This window comes from Cupressus sempervirens, chromosome 10 (genome assembly GCF_028749045.1).
Source record: "Cupressus sempervirens isolate cs-2001-9-10 chromosome 10, ASM2874904v1, whole genome shotgun sequence".
Taxonomy (NCBI): domain Eukaryota; kingdom Viridiplantae; phylum Streptophyta; class Pinopsida; order Cupressales; family Cupressaceae; genus Cupressus; species Cupressus sempervirens.
In genome coordinates this window covers 566,149,415-566,169,552 of record NC_143127.1, presented here as the reverse complement: position 1 = coordinate 566,169,552, position 20,138 = coordinate 566,149,415, and the positions used below count along the sequence as shown (strand labels likewise).

The window sequence follows — 20,138 nt, the reverse complement described above, 5'->3', positions numbered from 1 at the left end:
TGGATGGAAGGTGTGACAAAGAAGAACTTGCTAAAATTCATAGTGACAATCATGATTCCAATCATGTAATGAAAAATATCATTGAATCAAATAGTAATGGAGATTGGATTAATGTAACTGCCCTTCCTTGGTTACTAACAGAGCAACAAGGTAATGCCATAAAATAACTCGTATGAAAAATGAGATTTCCTACAAGATTTTCTATAGATATAAGCAATCTCATATCAAAGAAAAGTGGATTTTTCCTAGGTTTGAAAATGCATGATTGACATATCTTCATCAAGGTAAGCCACAATCTTTTGTATTTACAATATATTCGGCAAACCACATTCAATTTTCATTGTATTATGTTAAAAAATAATGAAATAATTAGTTGACAATTGTTGCACTATGTGCCAACCTTATCACTCTCAAATGACTTTGACAATAATATCAAACAAGTGATATATGATCCTGGGAAATACATGAGGTAAGCAGTGATATTTGTTCAATATATCAAACAAGAAATATATTGTAAAGTGTCGTATTTATATATTTTTGTGTCTTCGAACCCTTGTAGGTGGTTGTCATCTAAAGAAATCTATAAAGAAGATATAAAATATTGGAGGAAAAGAATTCCTCTACTAATGTGTGAAATGTAAAAGTTTTTACCTTCAAATTTTTTCAATGCACAAGAACACTACCTCATACACCAAGTTGACGAGATTGAATTATGGACCTGTATAACCTAAGTCAATGTGAATGGTTGAGAGACACTTGAAATTTTTGAAGGGTTTGGTTCAAAAAAGAGTACGTCCTGAGGGCTCTATGATTGAGGGATATATATGGCATGCCAGATGATCGTGTATGTTACTCAATATCTTCCTAATCTTGCAAAAAAGACCCATATAGATTACATTTGGGATCTCAACTCTAGTAAAAAATTTGAAGAAAGTGAATGTTAATAAATTATGAGATGATATTACACTTGATTAATTCTTAATCTTCAAAATAAATCTATTTTAAGTCATCTATTTACTTTTGTATACTGTCATGCCCAGTTTACGGAGCAAAAACACAATTTTTTTTTTAAAATAATACAATAATAAATAAATCCATTTTTAAAAAAAGTTAATCACACTACTAAGTTTGATATGTTTAATTGCACATGTTAAAGTATAGGCATAATGAGAAACATATACGTGATCCCCTAACGATGTTCTGTTATTTCCATTTAAGTTTATAATCAATGAGAAGAAAAAATCACTAAATCTGAGCATTCGTTATTAAATTGATTTAGATATTTGTTTTGTTATTACTTTAATTTTAAAGTAATCTATTATAATTAAACTAAATAAACCAAATTATCTTAAACTCACAATACAAACAACTATCTAGATGTATATTCAACACTTAAAATTTAATTTAATAATCTAACTTAATTTTACAATCTTTACTAATCTAAAACATTTTAAGATACAATAACGCAAACTTTCAATTTAAGAACCATATAATCACTTTATAATAAATCTCAATTATTTTTAAGATGGATTAAATATACTAACTAACTTATCTTAGACAACATATTAACCAATCATGATACTAGCTTTTCTAAAACATAAAACTTTACAAAATACTAAATTAACATTATACCCTTTCTTAACAAACTTAATGTCAGAATGGGAGGCCTGCTCAAAAGTTTTAAGACATCTATTATCATCCACTATAATGTTAACTAATCAAAATTTTAATAACCAATATAATTGAATTCTTCTAATAACAATTTAAAATAAATATAACTTTAATTATTCAAAAATATCACGATCATAGCACTAACTATCTAAAATAACACCTATCATAAAATTAACTAAACTTTATTAAATCAAACATAAACAAAACCTCTACCTCCAATAACTCAACTTGATTTCAAACTGACATAATAATTCCATCATTACTCTAAGGTTAAATAATAATTTGATTAATACATCTAACTATTATTTTAACATTATCTAAATTGTACAAAATTTAAATTAAGACATTTGAAATTAAATCTGATTAATATCTTAAAACTAAGTACTAACATATCAATTTACTTAAAATTAAAACTAACTAAAACACCCTATAACTAAAGTTAAGTTATAACAATTAACTTTTAACTAACACTTTATTTTAAGATCTAACATTCAAAAGAAACTAAAATAATACTAGTTATACTAATACTAACCAACTACTACTTTATTAGTACTAAATTCTAGCTTAACAACACTAACTAGGAAGTTACTATTCTACATCCCAACTTAAAACTAAGATAAATTTTAATATTAAAACAAACTAACATTTTAAAACCATAATAATAAAATTACTAAATATAAAACTTTAACTAAATTAAAAAAAATCTTTATATAAAACAAACTAACTAAACAATTTCCAACCTAACTTATCATAAACTACCTACCAACCCTACTACTCCCACTTGGCCACTTGGCCACACGCTAACCCATACTCCCATGGGCAGTCCCCAAGGCTTCCCACGCTGCCCAAGCCCTGCCTTGGTAGGTTTCCCCTCCCACACACATGGATAGAGCTAAGTTTAGGCGCTAAGAAAGGGGAAGGAAAGAGTGTTTTTCACTCATGCAAAAACATTGGCTTAAATGCCCCCCCGCCCCCCCCTCCAACAACCCACTTTCCTTGCCAACACATGCTCTATGTGAGCCTACAAAAATCTAGGAGGATACAAGGGTCATGTCCAACATAAATTTCATTGACTTTAGTCACAAGTTTAGGTCTAATCCTCTGACCAAATCTGACGCCAAGGGATGATTGAGTGGGGGTGATAAGTGCATAAGTTATTACATAAAGATTCGTTGGTGAGACTATGGGACAAGCTTATGAGGATATTGATTTAAGTGTTTATTTATTAGGTTAAAAGTCCCTTCTTTTAAAAAAAAACTAAATTTAGAAAACAATTTTTCTTTTTCTTTTTTAAAGGGAATCAATTAGAATATTCTCTATTTCAAAAAGGGACTTGATTTGCTTTCCATACAAAATTCAGAGAGTGTTTTTGCTCTTGAGTTCAACACCATATTTTTCTCTAAGTGTTAAATTTTCTAATGTAATTTCATCTTTGACAAGGGAATGTATGTACCTTTTTCTTTTCTAATTAGGTTTAAGCCAACTATATCTAATAAATCAAGGGCAAAAATTATTGATTTTTTTTCTAATGCTAATTACATTCATCGAGTTCAATTATTGTGCTTTAAACCAAGACATAGGATTACTTTGATTCCTAAGAAATTACGAAAATACAATGAAGTCCAAATCAAGCATTGAATTTTCTTTAGCATACTTTGAATCTTAAATTGTATAAGACTATATCGTCATTCTATCAAATTAGTCTAGATTAAATACATATGATTACTGAACATGAGATGCCATAGTGAGGTAGAATTGTCATCACATCTAATATCAAGTAAGCGTATGCAAAACTGATTGCAACCTCATAAGAAAAATCATTACTCAATTTTTTTTTTCTTCTATTATTCAACCTAGTTCAAGGCTCTGTCGGGAAAGAACGAGTAAGAAAACTCGACATCCTTGCCACTTCAACAAGAGTTTAAATACATTTTTGCATAATATTACAATAAAATTTGAATTCTCTTCTAGGTCCTTAACAAGGGATCCTTTTCAATAGCTTCAATACATCACGGTGATCATGGAGAAGACAAGAATTGACCCAGAGACAAATCAAACGTAACATGGAGAACAAGTCAAGCATGCATTCTCATCCCAACTTGCACAATAGGTTCAACGTTGAACCAGACTAGGGAGAAGGTGGATTTTCCAATAGGAGACGTCGATCACAATACCACAACATAGCCCTTTTGAGGCTAAAACTCAAGAACTTCTGTTCTTCCACAAATGCCCTTTCGAGGCCAATATTACAAGGATTTTCATTCTCCCATTTCTTCAATATTCAAAATTCAAAAAAAACCTGGTATGTGATGACAAATAGGGGCCCATAACACCCTACCCTCTTTCCCTCTTCTCAACATGAGAAGAGACTCTACACTATTGGGGTCTAACTAAAGCCCTTCTCCCATACATGGCCACTTCTTCCCTATCCAACGGTGAGTAATGCCAAAAACAACCCACAAAATCTCTTCAAAATTCAAGCAAAACATGAAGGAAAATATTCAAGAAAACATGTTTCAATCCCTCCCAAGCATACCCAACACCCATAAAAATATACCAATGAAAACACAATAACTTAAGCATGAACAAAACACGAACAACATGAGCAAAAAGAGCTAAAGAATTCCTACCTCCACAACAAGGTTACGACAAAATGAACCAGTTTGAGATGAGTTTTTCCTTTCTTTCCTTCAATCTTCAAACTTCCTCTCTAAAAACTAGAGATTGGGTAACAACCAAAACCTCTTAAAAAAAAACTCTAAATATGATCCTAACTCAACTAGACATCTGGTAGACCTCAAGGTGGAGTTAAAGTCACCAACTCATGAAGGAGACAATCAATTTTTGCAATCAAGCAAAAGTGGAGTTTTTGAGTGACCATAAAAGTCAACAAAAGGGCTAAGGGGGTGGAAAATGTCCCCAACCCATATCCATACCCCTTGGGTACTCAGATTTCATTATTTTAGGCTTTTAGGATTAATTGGAGACCTATCAAAAGCTAGGAATATTTTAGGACTTAATAGACACCCTTAAATAAAAATTAAATGCTAATCTAGATTAGGGGTAATTAATCTCAAATACTAACTAATTAGCAAAAAGGTCACTAACCTAGTCCAACTTAGATCTTTAGGTCTCTCGATTAACCCTAACTATCATGCTGGAATGCATATACAATTTACAAGTGTCAAGCGACACTATAAAATCACTATTACGAAACATTAATATTTATTGATTACAAAATAATACATTCATTCCATCCACGACACAAATAAAATACGAACAACTGGGTTTGCATCTTTCATCAGATTTAACCTTGGTTTCCACAATTGATACATAGGGTTCAGTTTTGTTTCTCCATTAGATCTCCTGACTAAAATATCCTGCACACTCATTGCACACATCAGTAGCTCAAGAAAATCACATACATATATTCAAAACTTATCTGTATAGTTACATAAATCAAAACATGAATATTTCATATAATTAACTGTTTAATTCATTTTTTCTCACATTTAATCATCAGTAAACACAAAATCAATATAACATAACTTATTCATTAATTCAGATTAACATACTAGAATAATCATCGCTAGGCATGCATATACCTAACATCATACCATCACCAATTAAGGAATACTGAACTATTTAAAAGCATAAAACTTAATGATCGAGGTACCAAAATCAACACCCTTATCATTAGGTGGAAAATGTCTCGTATCATCATTAGTAAAATTTTAATATTTAAACAGTCGAGAGAATATAGTAGTTCTCGAATCACTGAGCATTTAAAACATGGATGAATTAAATGATCTCAATTTTATTAGGGCATTCACCACATAAAACATTACATCTTATCCATTTCAATCTCCTATAGCAATTTTAACAGAGCATTCGTATTGATAATACACACAAAGAGGAACCTTACATATAGCTGCTAAAGAGTGAGATGCAATACATATGTTTGTTGCAAACAATCAAGATTAGATGAAGGTATGGATTGAATGATATCAACATTCTGGTCATGGATTAAAATGGGAATCTTTGTCTTCATTGGTTAAACGAGCTCATTTTAAAGGAGATCCCAATGTTACACAAAAGAAAATAGATTTAGCATATGGTTTAAGAGATCTCTAGGTACTTATAAGTTTGTTAATCAACTATATGTTTTTGAACTCATGGTGGAATAATTTATACATGTTTGACATTGTTGTAGGTGAAACACCATAAGTGTATATTCTGCAATGGTTATAAATTTCACATTAAAGATTTAGATGACATGAAAAGAACTTGTGATTCTAGGATAAGTGTAGTCTTCAAGGTGCCCAATATTTCATCTAGAAATAACTTACATCCTCAACAATGTCAAAATTGATATTATGGCATTTTGGTTGATATAGTTGACTTTGACTTTAATTCCTTTAAATTAGTTCTCTTCATCATCAAATGATATAGACTATGACTCAATCAAAACAATCCTGATAGAACTATTATTGAGCATGAGAATGGATTTCAATTGATTAATACAAGGTTGTTTGAGCCAGTTGGAGATGATCCCTATGTTCTTCCAAGCCAATGTGAGTAGGTATTTTACTCAGAGGTTTCACATAAACTAGGTTGGTCATTTTTTGTTAGACATGATCCAAGGGGAAGGTTGATAAAGCATAATGCAATAGAGGAAGAAGATACCAAGGAAGAGGAAGAAGTGGATCATGATTGAGAGTTAGTTGATAATGATCCTGAAGAAAATGATGATGTTACTAATCACAATGATGATGCTTCTACTAATTATGATGATTATGATGATGATGACGAAGATGACCAAGATAGTGGTGGTGTCATAGCCAAACTCATATATTTATGAAATTTAGTTGTAGTATATGAAGTATTCGAAAGAATGGCTTTCTATGGGACTGCCTCAAATTATTCCTCTCCAAGGTATTCTATTGTCTCTATTTATCTACAATCATGTTTAATTGCATTTGATAAATTTTGTTGTAAATTGGGAGACATGAAGAAGAATTTGAATAGTGGAAACAAATGATATTAGATCATTATAAAGTATACATTGATTCATGAACTATTCTCATTATTTCTTTTGAGTGTGGTGATATGTTGAATAATATTACAGGGAGGAAGTAGAGGATTGTGAAGTCTATATGACATACAATTCTTAATGGAGAAAGTAGGTAACAATCACAATTTCGCAATTTATAATCCTTGTTGCAAATTGCAATGTACAAAAGTCAAACTTCGTTGGCTACATCTCTAGCTAGGTTTATATATGATATCTACTGATTTGAATTTTGAATTTTACTTTCAAAATAGTTTGGTTAAATTATAATTTATAGGTGAATATTTTAGTTATTATTTTCAAATGCCAAGTTCACCTTTGCACTTTAATATTTTATGATATTTCATGCTTTTCTACTAGTCAATTTCCAGGTCATTCTCAAATGCAATTAAAATCATTGAAATTTCTACTATCCTTGCATAATAGTCAAAATCACAATCTTCTGTAGATTTGAAACCTTACATTTAATGCATTGCAGATGGAGACACTTCTCTCATCCTTTCTATTCTTTATGTCATTGAATTTATCACAATGGTACAATCTCGCACCTATCTTTAATATAGTATAGTATGGTCTCTTCTCTTTATCCATACATTTGTTTCTCCTAAAATGGTTTGAATTTTTTTTAGTTTAGGGACATTTGAAGGAGAGCACAAGCTACTACTGACTTCTCATGGATGATTAAAAAAAGAAGGCATTTCTTCTACAGTCTTCTAGCGGTACTGAGGAATGAGTAAGTTCTATGATTTCTTCACTTCATCAAGTATCATTATAAGATTAGTTTTAGATTTAGTTTTGTATATTCAGTAATTTATAATTATTATATTTTTCATTAATGATCTAATACAAAAGAAATTATTTTTCAATTCACAATGTTGGCTTTCTGATCAACATCATTCTGGATGAAGACCATGTAATTTCTTTTTTAACCCTCCCTCAAGTTTTATGAGCAATATCTTAGATAACTTTCAATGAAGAAAGATCATATTTGCATCTTTGATCTTTCTAAAGCATTTTTTATCAATATTTTAGATCATTTTCAATGAACAAAGATCATGTTTACATCTTTCTCTTTTCATTAAGTCTCTGTTGCTTTTCCTCAAGACCTTCTCCATGGAGTCTCCACTCTTTTTTGATTCCATATCTATAATGTAGGAATGAATAGGGGTAGCAAAAAGACACACACAAGCTTATATATCAAAATAAAGCATTATATTGATTGAACATCTGATTGAGCTTCAACTCTTACATTTTGTAACTCTATTACACATTTCTACGCTCAACTTACAAAATTTTGTTCATTTCTATATGCATTTAAATTGTTAATTAATGAACTTGCATATTCATTTACCTTGCCAAAATCTTTCCAAGTTCCAAATTTGTGGACTCCTAGCTATTGAGGAGATAATCAAAACTTCAAACCCTTGCCTTCAATGAGGGTTCATGGTTATTTTAAGAAACCAATCTCAAACCTCCATCATCTCAACTTCCAACCCTTCCATTGGATTCTCTAACATCCCATGAGTGGATATAAACCTTCCTTATCACATTCAACTCTAGACAACTTTTGTCATGTTTTTCCAGAATGTTGTTTTATTGTATTACACATGCAACAGTAGATACCTATTGATTCTCAACCACCTCAAATACAAGAAACAAGGTTTTGGTGTTAAACTATTAGATGTCAATCAAAAGAAACCAAGAATACATTCTCAACTCGCTTAACTCCATTCAATGGTAATATGCAGTTAAAGAGGTATTTCACTCTAACAAGGTACATAATTTACTGTCTAAAATAGTGAACAATGAGAACTTTAGCAAGACCCAATGATGTTATGCACATCTATAACATTAGAAATAACTCTAAACTTCATTACTACATATAAGAAGCTCAACGATCACCATAGCCATGAGATATGAGAGAAGATACAAGGATTGTAATTCAAACACCAATACATCAGCAAAATTTCACAAAATAACTGATTTATTATACAAGATTACACACCATGTTTTTTTCCAACTTTCTTCTCCACATCTCATCTCTCCATATATTCTACCTAAGATTGCAATGTTTTATAAAAAAACATGACCTTTCACCTCTTGTAAGGGCTTGTCCAAGATGGATGACCTTCCATCTCCCCAAACTTGTCATTTTGCATAAATGCTGACAACAATTTTTTTTTGACAAATTCACATTTTTTTTGCACATTTTGTATTTTATGCTTTCACATACTTTCTTGGCCCTAAATAGGTCCAAAAGATTATTATGACCTTTTAACACTACACCTATGGCCTTAAATGACATTTTCCATATTTAGACTCTCTTTGACCTACATTGCTTAAAACATGAACTTGGTCAACATGACCTTAATTGAACATTTAATAACATGAATTGAAACAACTAATACACTAATCTATGAAGAGTCAAAAACATACTAATTATGACTCTTAATTCCAAGGAGATGGTTAGGGTGCTCTTGCACCAAATATATAGAAAACTTTCCCAAACATGAAAAATGGAAAGAAATTTCAGTCATAATAGAAACAAAAGCAAATGATAAGAACAATAAAGCGACATAATACATTAACTAAAAATGAAAAGAAACAACTCCGTTGGGTACTAGAACTTATTAAGGAATATCAGAATTGTTTAGTGTCAAGTGTTTCTAATTCAAAGATAGCTTTTGGAGGGCACAATTTGGACGGCAGTTAGGGAAATTCAAACTTGGAAACATGTAACTCTTGATTGTTACTAGCAAATCCAACCATAAGACCATAGATGATGCAAATGGAAAATGGTAAAGTGGATTCTGATGGCGGAATGGCTATCACCAATACTGGCTAAGACAGAGCTAAAAAGAGGATTGAGACAAAAGAGGGTGCTAGATGCAAGCAATTTATGACATCTAATGAGACATGAAATAACTAAATGCTTCTTAAAATAACAGGTGGTAATGCATCAAAGAGCACATGCTATTTCCTGTAAAATACATGAAATTAATGATGATAAAGAAAAAAAATGAAGACATTGGTGCTCCTACTAATAATGCTAATGTTTCATCTTTTCTTTCTGATTGTAAGCTTATTCGATATGCTCATTTTAAGCTTCTACTTATAGTGTTGGGACAAATCCATTAGTTGCAGCAATCTCTTAGCACAATGGGAGCCTTTCAACCATTCCATCCAACATGAACTTGCAATATGTTACCATATATTATTTAGAGGCAAGTGATTCTTGGAAAACACTCCATAAAATCACATTCATTGCTCATTGATTTTAGGGGATACTTATATAATCCTACGTATTAAAAATTTTCCATTGAAATCAGCTATTATAAAAAAGATAATAAAAGACAAATAGATTTAGAAGAAAATAGGTAAAGCAGACCTTGTGCAATTGACGAATTTTGCAATACTAGGTAGAATTACAAGAGACCAAATGGAGTGTACTTCAGAAGGAGGAAATTTGTGCTACATGAATGAAGTTGCACCACCTTGAAAGGACCTTATAAAAGCAATGTTAAGCAATAAAAAGGCATGGTAAATCTCTTGGGAGATGTGTAGATAAGTAAATACAACACAATATCTCATCATGTGTCTAGATATGAGATATAAAATTGAATGATACCACAAGGAAAACATTTGAAGAACATGTTAAAAGAAAAAAAATTGTTCTTTGTTATAACTACATTTTACTATGTTGATCACATGCATATGTTGTTTAGTGTAGGCAATGCAATTTCCTCTTTGGACCCTCTTAGGAAGATTGTGTTTGACATTCTTCTAAGTTGTCAAACACAATCTCCATGAGAGGGGCGAAAGAGGAAACTACATGACCTATGCTAAATAGCATACACATGTGATCAACATAGTAAAATGTATTTCTAACAAAGAAGAACAATTTTTATTTTTTAAATATATTAGCATCCATCTAACAGAAGGCCATTGGAACAAGAGCACTATCATCTCATATCCATTGCACTTGTGATAGACAAAGACAATAGAGAGCCATCACACCCACGAAACTACTGTCGCCTACCATTGTGGTTGCGATGGTCATTCTGACAGTTGATTGTTAGTCATAGAGCATGATTGTTTTTATTAGGACAATAATTGAAACTATTTGATGTCATAATTATAATGTCATCCTGTCGCAATTATGACAATGTCACAATGACCTATTTGCCTTGCCTTCTGACAAATTGCAACAACTTTTAGCATTGTCATTGCGACAGATGAGGTTGTCATCACAATATCCAACACCAAAATTTTGATGCTTGTCCGATGGGAGCCAATTCTTAGCATTGTCGCTTGGGTGACAGCTAGCCATCACAATTGTAACATCATGTCATCGCAATTTGGGTCCAAATATAGTAGTGTGAGGTGAACACATGCACATAAGTTGTGAGACAAAGGTTTTTCTTCCTCCACCATTTTTGGTTATAGGGATAAAAAGTATCTTTTTTGAATCTATAAATTGTCTAAATCATCCAAACAACAACAAGTCAAGACTCCCCTATCCTTTCGAGTTGCTTTGTCCTTAGCTAACTTTTTTGTGACTACTTCGCGCATCCATTATCTGGAAAACAACTATTTACTTTCAAACCAACATGATGTCCAAAGTCTAAAAATGATGTCAATGTTTGCTTGAAATTTACAAATATTGTCAGTCCTCTATTAAAAAATTACCAAAATCATTCGAAATCTCTTCAAGTACTGTCCAAACTTGTCAATTTTGTCATTTTCTTGTCTCCAATTCTACAAAAATTATCATGAGAAAATACCTTTACAATTGTCTATCTGCATTTCCTCACATGGTTCTTTGTATTTCCTCACATAGGATGCTAAGAATCCTCACACAAAATTTTACCAAAACACAAAACTTTTTAGTCAAAACCTATCTTTGTTGTCAAGTTGTCCTTTCCTCATGTGGCTCTGTCCACATTCCCGCATGAGAAAACATTTACAAAATTGTTGTTCTGAATTCTTACCTAGTTGGTTGTACTTCCTTGTGCAGGTTTGTGTGAATCTTCACACGAGATTTTGTCTTAAAACTATCAAAATTGCTCTACCAAAAGTGTTTCCTCACCTAGTTGTCTATATTTCCTCACCTAATTGTTTGTATTTCCTTGCTTGGAAGTCATTTTCTTGCATGAGTATGTCCAAATTTGTCCAAAAATAGTGATCTATTCTAAGCTCCCTATCAAAACTCGATCCAAATCTAATTTGTGTTTGAAAACATTTAGTCATTTCTCGATATACAATAGCATCAAACTTTGATTTCTTTCTTATTTGATCACTGATTTGCACACAAACTAGTCTCCTTATTTGGCTGTCCTTTTTTTTGCTCTCTTGTGTTTGTTATAACTTGCATCACAATAGTCAAAACTATGGGTTGTTTTAGCCATTTCTCAAACTATTTGTACCTAGATATACAACACATGTTCTAGTGTGATTTGTGTTCAAACTTTGTTTTTAGTCATTGTCTATGACTTTTGTCACAAGGAGTATAAACTTTTTTACTCCTTATAGACCATGATGTGGTAGAGCTAGAGGTAGAAATCGTGGTAGAGATCGCTCCCAAGTTTACATACAATCTGAATCTAGTGAAGGATACTCATGAACTCTTTCACTTGTTAGTCCACCTAGTCCTCAAAGAACATTTTCCATAAAGTTTCAACAAACTAGAAATCCATTATATCAAGAGAATCCTAAAATTGATAGAACACCTACATCGTTGAACAAAACAACATAATTCTTGTTCAAAATACCTTTTCAACTGACACATACTAAAACCTTCTACACTCCTAAAATGGTTGATCAAGATCAACAAACAAGAGACCATAGTAGGAAACAATATCACCAAGACTACTAAAGAAATGAACGGATGAAAGAACCTTACAACTACATGAATGAGTATGGGGATACTGAAGAGATACCCCTTGAAGACATAGAGAAATGTCATAAGGATAAAAACTTTCAAAAAATGATGGAGATCTTGCTCCAAGTTGAGAAAGAGAAATACTTTCTCAAACTCACTTAGGAAGGAGCAAAACTACCTCAACATTTTAATGTTGAAATAATTATCACACAAGAGGAAGAAACTGAAACATCCAAGTTACAAAAACAACTTTAGGCCTTGGAACAACAATTGTCCCAAATGATGCATGACAAGGATAAACTAATGAAAACGTACACTTTAGACACCATTTTTCCATTTCCTTTTAACAAGTGTTTGGATATGCCTCCTTTTCCAAGAGGAGTTGAGTTACCCAAATATGAAAAATACTTTAAAACATTTAATCCCCAAGATCGTTTGAGGGAATTTAGTTCTTTGTCTATGGGATTCATGCACAATCGAATGTATATTATGTGTTTATTCCCATGGAGTCTAGGCGGTCAAGCCATGGAATGATTTTCAAGGATACCTACTGGTATTAAAACATTTGACGAGATTTCTAATATGTTTATTTAGCAATACTCACACAATATACAACATCCAAACAATATCAATGCATCAAAAATTATTTACAAATCTACTCTTGATAACAAGACATTTGGGAACAAAATGAAGAACTCATCTTGGGTTACACAACCAAAATGAGAGTACACACCTCTTGGTGAACCTCTAGATATGGTCTATAAGACCTTTCTTCAAAACAAGATCATTACTCCATTGGATAATTCTCATCCTTGTGATCTAGCACCATGACCCCCATGGTGGAATGAGAGTGCATTTTGTGAATGCCATCAAAAAAAGGCTCACAAAACAAACAATTGCATCAACCTACGTCATAAAGTTGAAGACTTAATTGATAATGGTGAAATCGTTTTGGATGTACATAATATGAATTCAGACCACAAGGCTTTTAAGGAGCCATTTCCACATTATGAGAAAGGAGAAAACTCTAAGTAGAAAACCAGTAACAAGGTCAATTATAGGAAAACATGAAAATATGAAATCGAGGATGCCATTTGTTTTAAGAGGTGCTACATCTATTGCAACTAATAAAGAATAGTCACAATCTTGTGCCAATGTTCTTACACATTCTCATGTCAAGATAGTACTTAAAGGCTATGCACCTTCTACTCTTGAGGTAGATCGACATAAAAACAAACCTATTGCTAGTCCATCTAGCAAAGGTACAAAAATTACAACATCCTCCATGATTACCAAATATAGTATCCTTGACCAATTGCAATGGATGAACACTCATAAAAATCTTTGAATTACTTAAAATCTTGCCTTCTCATTGGTAGATTCTCGATAAATCCTTCAATGAGGCAAGCATACCTCAAGATCTTGATCTTGATAGTTTTCAATCTATGGTGGGTCACCTGACTTCACCTCACTATTTGTCCTTTTCTAAAGAGGATAATAATTCATTGAGTCATTGCCCTTTTTTGAAGAAGACAATAATTCATTGAGTCACCCTCATAATCAACCATTGCACATTGAAGTTATGATACATCAAAAACATGTCCATTGCATGCTCATTGACAATGGATCTGACCTAAATATATGTTCTACTACTTTTCTCAAACAATTGGGTTATTCTAAAGAGTCTATTGATCCTCATCATAAAATAACCATCAAGGCATATGATGAAGTTGAGCATAAATCCCTACATCTTTTTGGGTTGCCACTTTGAGTTGGTCTAGAAGAAAGAGATGTTACTTATCAAGTCCTTGACATTCCATTAGTATACAATATCTTGTTAGGAAGACCACGGATACATGAAATGCAAGCTATACCTTCAACATACCATCAATTAGTCAAGTTTCCATTCCAACACTCTGAAATTACTATACCTACTAATACTAGTTACACTTGTAACATGTTAAAATATACTGAAAACTTTGTACCTGCTCATAGAGAATCTATGGTCATCATGCCAATAAGCTAAAAGAAATGGAAAAGTCACTCAAGTTGACAAAAATTGGGATGGCTGAGTATCACATAGAACTTGTTTTATGTTTGACATCTCTTCTCGAGTCTCCTCATCATTATGGGAGGCCATCTGAAGAGAAGAGACCTTTTGTGCTATCACCTCATACTAAATTCAATAGTGACTTTGTCAAAGCTACTACCTCTGGAAGAGGAAGATGAAAACAAAGTCATCACTGCATGGATATATACAAAGGAAATTATAGCTGATCTCATAGAACAATCTCGTGAGATTACTCCTGAAAAGTATGGTCCAAGTCTTAGTCCAATTGGATGTAATAACAAAGGCTTGATTGATCCTATCAAAGCAATATCTAGAAGGTAATAGGATACAACAAGTCTAGGATTTAAGAAGATTCCCTTCCATCTAGGGATTAATAAATTCATACCAAATTTTGAAAGTTTGTATGAATGTGTGTCACAAACTGAGTCAGATAATCATGAAGATAGCTCTGATGATGAGGATGCTTATCCTTATCCAATTCCTTTTGATCTTGCTAAATTATTTGCAAAACTAGATGACTTCGTACCATGTGTTAGTATTGTGAATGTTGATAGTGATTCTTTTAAAAATACTATTGATCCTCCTCGTATTCAATAGGAACAAGGATAGTCTAGTCATACTATAGTTGTTGAATGCCCTTATAAAAATCAAGATGATAACAAAAGTGGAGAATGGGTTTCCATCATTGCTAGGGAATTCTATAGTCTGACTCCATGTAGGATAGATTCTTGATAGTGCAAATTTTATTCTCTCTTAGAAGCAACTGCAGACAAAGATGTAGACCAGTTTCAAATAAATGAAAATAAGCTTGAAATAGGTGAACAATCTAGGGTTCATTCGGATGAGTCTCATCCTACTAGTGTCGTTAGAACTCAAAGGCATTTGAATACACCTTTGGACAAAATCGCTTTAAGTCTTGAATAACTTGTCCAAGAATTTGATGACTATACTGTGAATGCCATTGAACCCACCACATCTCTCTCACTCACCTATCCTAAGATCATAGACTATAATTCCAATGCAACTAGTGAAGTCCTTATATTTCAGAATGACTATGCTCTTGCTTGCTATTTAAACATTGTCAAACTAGTAACATTCTCCACCAGTGAATAGAGTATCAATATGACTGAAGTTGATATGAAACATCTCAGTCCACTAGTACAAAAATACACAATATATTATTAAATAAACTACTAAAAATTGTAGATATGTGAATAATTTTGATCACGTGACCAATGGTAGTTTATTGCCAAACATTTATCTCCCAACCAAATTTATGATTAACTATTTTAATCATTGATTAGGTCATTGATTTAGTCATTTATTGTTGTTACTTGGTAACTTATTTGGTAATTTTGGTAGTTTATTTAGTAATTTATTTGGTAGTATATTTGGTAGTTTTTGGATAGCATATGGTAGTATATTTGGTAATATATTTGGTAGTTTATTTGGTAGTTTGTGTAATCATTAATTTAGCCATATTAGGGCATGATGGAATTGAACCATGATCCTCCTACTTATAAAGCAGGCGCTTTTCCATTGAGCTACTACCCTTTAAAGAAAGGCAAAAAATTGACAAATTTGTCTTCCCACCATTAGATATACCATGATCATATTGTAACATGATATGGTCTTCTCAAAGAACATAAATTTTAGTTATTATGAAAAAGAATAATCTAAATCTTTATCAATAACAATTCAACAATTTTAAATTCTTCTGTTCAAAAGTTTTAAAATTATATTTTATGTCAATTACACTTTCCTAAATTATTGTAGTGATAGACCTTTATAAAATATAATTTGGGGCACTTTGGCCACATGCAAGTATTATTTTTTGTGCTAACTTCTCATAAAAAGATACAAATGATTATGCAATTTATGTCAAGAAAATAGACCTTTACATTAAACAAAAACATCAAACACCATTAAAAAAAATACATCTATTAAAACTATGAAACATAATCAATTGAAATACTCACATTTTAACATATGGAGGTGTCAAATGATCAAATATTTCTTCTTATGGGTTCGTACTCTAGGGACACATGTGTGGGGGTACATTGTTGCAACTGTGTGTACCATTGCCTTAGTGGTCAAGCACATTCAAGATATTGGCTATTCATATAAGGTCCATCACTAACACCAGCCTTTGGTGTTTTGGTTTCTGGGTAATACTTTACCATTGATAAGTCTCAAGTCCAAGTTCTTCCTTATGCTGAGGTGGGTGCTAAAAGTGTTCATTACACCTAATGTTGAGATTTATTGAACCTTAGTCTATAAACAACACAAAAATAGGAATTTGATAAAAATAAAACACATAAAAAGAAAGTTTTTATGTATGATCTATAATTAAGTTATTCCTAGTAATAGGAAAAGTGGTGCTAATTCATAAATGTAACAAAGAAATAAATAATATGTTTATGAAAAATTACTTTAAAAAACCTCTAATAAAAGGAAATAATGGACTAGTAAAGTCTAGTAGGCAATGGCTATGCATCAGTGGTTGATAACCCCAATTATAGGATCAAGTTGGATATAGAGGAATTATTCTAGAAGTTTTCTTGAGTTAGAAGTCATGGACAATTAGTACAAGATCTAAATTGTAATCCTTGAGAGCAGTGCAATTCAAAGACTTATAACTAATCTATGTTGAATGTTTCAAAGGCTCTAAATGTAGCTTTGTTTTAAACAATAAATATTAGCTTTCATCAAGTCGTCTCTTCTTATCCACTATATGAATTTGCTAAGCATTGATTAGCTAAATAGATAAATATTTTCATTGAACTCTCTATTTGAGATTTTTTTAAAGCATAACAAAAAGCAATCAGATCAAAGGTTAAGTCCTATCTCCATCCTTGAAACTACAAAAACCAATAATAAAGAAAACTGACATTACCAGTTTTCTTTCTACTTGGACACTCGGACTATAAGTTGATGTGGTAATCAGAGCTAATTCCCAACTAGTGGCCACATTTGACAAATCTAATGCACTGTTTAAATTTCCATTTGAAGCAGTGTCTATAATTTGAAGGAGCTCCAATGTCAAAATACTCTTAACAGAAATACATTGGTATGTTTCATATGAACCATATGAACAACTTACCTATAGCAGGAACAATAGCAAGGGCCAGTGCATTCCTTTCCTCAAGTGTTAAAGGATCGAGGCTAGTGTCATCCATGCCCTATATGCCAGACATTAAAAAAAATTACTTAAGCATTGGTCAGACCTACAAATAACATAAAACCATTATATGCACTCTCACTAGGTTAAAATATACAGTCCAAGTTGCCTTATGGTATATACCATCCTCTTCCTATATAAGTTCTTCATTGTAATGAAAATTATTACAACGAAAAAATATTCTAGTGCCTAATAATGTAGTTCCCAAGACTTACCAAAAGGTTAGGCATTGCATGTTGTACAAGTGCAACCTCCTGTAGTGCCTCTCCCATTTGACTTCTGTAAGTCATCCTGATGGATGCAACCTTGTTGATCTTTTGTTGTGATAGATCATGTTTGTGACCATGAGTGGTCTACACCGTAGAGGTGATTTGATGTATCAATTGCCTTGATTATGCTTTGACTAATTTATGAGATTATGATATGATTTATGGTTCACTGAGGTTTGTGCCAGTGGTTACCAAGATCAATGTGGTATCATGATGTTATTCGTGATTACCCTGAGATGTGTGCAAAGATTGCACTGTGTACTATTACCATGCTACATTGGACTAGGTTCCTGTAGCAGTGGTTAGTAATGTTTATGACTGTGTTCACTTATGTGTTTTAAGTGCCCTTTTGTTGTTCTTTAATCAACCTTTATTAAATGCTTAAATGATTAGAAATGGATTGTCCATTTGGATTATTTGGTTATGTGTTGCGAATATTTACCTTGTTATATTTTGATTTGAGAGATATTTGTTACTTATGTTATGTTTACATTTGAAAGGACCTAAGGTTTAGATTTTATACTTTGATTTCAGTATCATAGATGTTAGACTACTATGTTGTTTAGTTGATCATTTTGCATCATGATGCTATTTTGAGATGACAGTGTGTTTTATGATGATATCTGGCTATCTGGTATTTGGACATACCTCTGATTATGTTATGTGATGGATTTAATGCTATGGTTATTTACTTCATTTCTGCATTGTTATGCTTTATGTGAACGTGAGTGACATAAATAAATTATTTTAATATAATTAAATAAATGGTTAAAATAGGTGATTTAATGCATTTATTGCTTCGACTATGTTGTTATATGCAATTGCACTTAATCGTGTTGTTTAGTGTGCAGGATTTATATCCTTGGCAGTGGCACGTGGAGTTAGTGATTCAGTCATTCATATTTTACCAATGTCATGTTTGTATGGTTGACGTATCCTTATTTTAATTGTTTAATTAAACCTTTCGGTGATTATTAAATCCAAACTCATTTGCATTATGTGATTAGACTAGTGAACGTGTCTATGCATTTAGAGGTTCGCATTGTCGCGAAAGTTTTTAAGGAAATTTCTGTGTTTTTGGGTTTTTAGCCTTTTAATTGATTTATTTTATTTTCTGATAGCTTTGCCATAAATGAATTCCTATTACTAAGAATAGTTTGTTTTCGTTTGAGTCGATTCGGAGTTTAACTACATTAACTAGTTATTTGACTTAATCAATTTTTCACTCAAAAAGTGAATAAATATCCAAAAAGGAATTTAATTCCTCACTTCTCACTTTTGAATTAGAAAGTTGGAGAGTAAAACCCAAAATCCTCTTCATGAAGATTTACTATTTTATTCATTGTGGGAGCTACAGAAGAGGGATCGTTGTGAGATCAGGCTCATTGGATCCAGCTCAGTGAAACCTTGGATTGCCATGGTTTTCAGCTACTTCTACGAGCTATTTATTTTATGGTTCAGATTCCCCTTTTGCCCTTTTGGCCGTGAGGTAGGGCTTTCTTGTTTTATTGTTTCTACTTCTGTTTTTGTTAGTTGTTTGTTTGGAGGCTGAGAACTAGTGTTCCCCTCTGTTTCTATATGCTAGTTCTACCCGGTTGGGCAGGTATGAACATTTCCCTATTTTTCAAGATGAGGGTTTGGGGTTTTGTGCTGTTATGCTAGCCGTTTTTGCATACGGTGTCCAAACTTGTTTATTTTTAGATTTTTGGGGTTTTTGTACCCAAAGGCCAAATGGATTTTAATTTCAAAGTTTTCCAAAAATTTGAGATTTTTACCTTGTTTTGTGTGCCGCCCTGTTTTCTCAGCATAAGTTGGGTCATGGACCTAGAGTATCTATTTGGATATCAGTCAAACCTTTGTTGCACTTTTGTGTTTGCATTGGGATGCATGTTGCATCCATACTCCCAACTTTATGTTCGGTGGACTGATTTTATACTTGGTGTTATGGTTTCTTTTGGACCCTTGTTATTATTTCATGGACACCAAGATTCGTG

The 20,138-nt window shown here is 32.3% G+C and overlaps 1 long non-coding RNA gene across 1 annotated transcript; it reads right to left on the bottom strand.

The window, feature by feature from the left end:
• Nucleotides 1–8,931: 8,931 nt before the first annotated feature.
• On the bottom strand, nt 8,932–17,878 carry LOC149535142 (uncharacterized). The gene is made up of 2 exons (XR_016356659.1): nt 17,798–17,878; nt 8,932–9,072 (listed from the first exon to the last, which is right to left on the bottom strand). It is a non-coding gene; the product is annotated as an uncharacterized LOC149535142 (long non-coding RNA).
• Between the last annotated feature and the right edge of the window lie 2,260 nt (nt 17,879–20,138).